The sequence below is a fragment of the Spermophilus citellus genome, assembly GCF_964194105.1.
Source record: "Spermophilus citellus genome assembly, chromosome: 8".
NCBI classification, from domain to species: domain Eukaryota; kingdom Metazoa; phylum Chordata; class Mammalia; order Rodentia; family Sciuridae; genus Spermophilus; species Spermophilus citellus.
The window spans coordinates 135,698,038-135,700,878 of NC_138189.1; positions in this window are offsets into that span (position 1 = coordinate 135,698,038).

Genomic DNA, 2,841 nt, shown 5'->3' on the forward strand with positions numbered 1-2,841 from the left:
TCAGTAGATTATGTAGCTACCTACGTTGTACCATTTCAGGAAGCAAATTTCATCATAATGTGTTTCAGAGATTTAACCATGAGGAAAGAAATCTTTGCTCATTAATACTTCAAGATAAAGAGTGTACATTTCCTTGCATGCTTGCTTTTGTGTTAGCATAATTTTTATAATTAATTGCTTTAGGATATCTGACCTAAAATTTCTGCTGAATTCATCTGCTATTTTTTAAGACTGACTTATTCTATCCTATTATAATCTTAATGATGGCACTGTCAAATGAAGGTCTTATAACATCTCCTTTAAGTATAAGTTCTTCTCTTTCTAAACTCTTAGGTTCACTTTCATTGTTTTAAATAAACTACAGGGTCAATGAAGTCCTCATTGTTTTCCTTCATTGCTGAACAGACAAGATACAGTATTGCATTAATGATGATAATAGTTTACTCACATGAATAAAGCTTGCACTGGAAAAATGCCATAAATTATGTAATAACACTCACATTTATACACTTATCGTTTAATGAATAAATCAACTAAAAAGACTTTCCCCATTAAAAACACAAATGGCCCATGTAAAATAACTTGTCTGACAGCGGAGCCCAGCAGAAGCTCTGGCTCTTGTGTTGTTCTCCACTGGAGGTGATTTGTGTGAGTGATCAGAGTGTCCTGGGAAATCAAAGAATGAATAGAATTTTCTCATGAATGAAATTTAATAACTCTTAAGGGCAGCAAGATGTACAAACTTGACATGCTGTTTTAATAGCTGTTTCCATGTTTCCTCAATTAAATTCTTTAATCCATCCCATTCCAGTTTCTCTCATTAATAAAATGCTTTAAATTGCCTAAAAGAAGTTTCTAGATATAAGAGGCTAAGGCTTTGTGGCTATATAGCTGTCACTCATTTAGAGCCAAACTTAAAAAGTTCATACAAAGGTAAGAAAGACCTTCCTGTGATAGTCTATTTTCCAAAAGAATAAGAATCAATGTTGCTTTCTTTACATTGCTGTGTGATAATTAAGTAAATAATTGTGTATTTATATCTGGGCCTGGAAACAAATTTATTTTCTAATAAATTTAAAAAAAAATCTAAATCTCATATTTTCAGAGAATGTTTTTGTATGAAATCACCTATTTAAAATAAAGAGTGAAAAAAGAAGACAACATGACTATTGGTATGTATTTTTGTGAAATAGCTTTAAGAATGTTATTAGGTTAATTTAATCCAATGAATGACCCAAGGGTCAAGGCACTTCCAAGTATACTTTGTAAAATAAACATAAAATGTTGAACTAAGAAAGGACATAAGACTAACCTTGTCCCTAAAGTAATTTATAAGTCACCGACAATAAGAGATGAGAGGACTGTGCTGTCTCGACCAGAGCAACAGAATTCAGAGGATAATTAAAGTACAAATTGCTTTAACCTCCTTGAACTTTTCTGGCCAGATTCTCTGTCCTTCTTGATGTGAACTTTTCACATCTAAATTTGGTGTTTGTGGGAAGAAATAACCTTTGCTCTCTTTGTATTTTCAATAGGTAAATAAGAAAAAAATATGTAAGACAGAAATCTTTCCTGGGAAGGCCGCGTGGGCCCATGAATGACTCCAGCTGAATTTCTTAAAGCTGGGGACTGGGCTGGTGAGGTTGAGAGAACATCTTACTCTTCAGTGCAGGGTATTTTCTTGTATGGATGTGAGCAGAGGGTCTCATGAGTAGAGAAAAGTGAGGGACATTGAGAAGAAAAAAATATAAACAGTCAAAACAGTATGGTGACAGTGTCTCACTGATACTGATATGAAGTGACTGAGCATTAGACTTCTGGTTTATTCCAAGCATTTATCCTATCAAGCGTAGCAAATTTCTCACAAGTAATTCCCAAAAGCCTCATGTTGTCCAGATAAAAATAAACAATTAATTCTGCCCAGCAGTCGGCCTAGGCCTGTGACTGTCTTACACGCTCTGGGGAACCTGGCCGATTGTGCAGGCCACCACAGCATCACCTTCAGCTTTTAGAGTGAAACACGTCCTTGGGGCCTCTCGTCGTCATCGTACCCACGTGGTAGCCCGACTAGGATCTGAAGTTCACTCTCAGTTTAAGTGTGATTCATTAAGAGAAAGGACTTTAATTCATTTTTTTTAAATCCCTGAGAAGCTTAACAAAATTTGTTCCTTATTTCAGGAACCCTGTCCTAATATTTAAAATGGTATTGTTCATAACAATGTTATAAAAGGTTTAGTCAGGCAGGCAGGCATAGTGTAGAAAGAAAATGAACTTTGGAGCCCAAGTTGGAACTTGACTTTCTTTTTTTCGGGGGGTAGGGGTGAGGGTGAGGGGGGGTGCTAGGGATTGAACCCAGGGTCTTGCTCCTGACATACCCTACCACTGAGCGACATCCCCAGCCTCTGAACCTTCACTATTAATTCACGTAACTTCAGTTTCCTTATCTATAATACGAAGATTAATGTAGTTAAACTACCTTACAGAAGTGTCGTGAGGTTTTTATGAAATGAGGTCTGCAGGGTAAACCTGCACCACCAAAGTGTTCAGTAAATGGCAATTCTGATCATTGTTACCTGAGACCAATTCTTCCTTGCTTGTTACCTGTCAGGCAGCATGCAGTTCTACAGAGAGGTCACTCCAAATATGCCATGGAAATATTTAGCCTTGAAAGGCAATTCCTAGGATTCTTTTTGTCATCTCATTTTTGTGCAAAATTGAGCAAACAATATTCTTTTATCATTATTATAATTATTACCTCATGGGAATCATTCAAATTAATAGGTTTCACTGAATTGCTTACATCATGTTGTGATCATGTCCACCCCCTTTCTACCCTTTCTG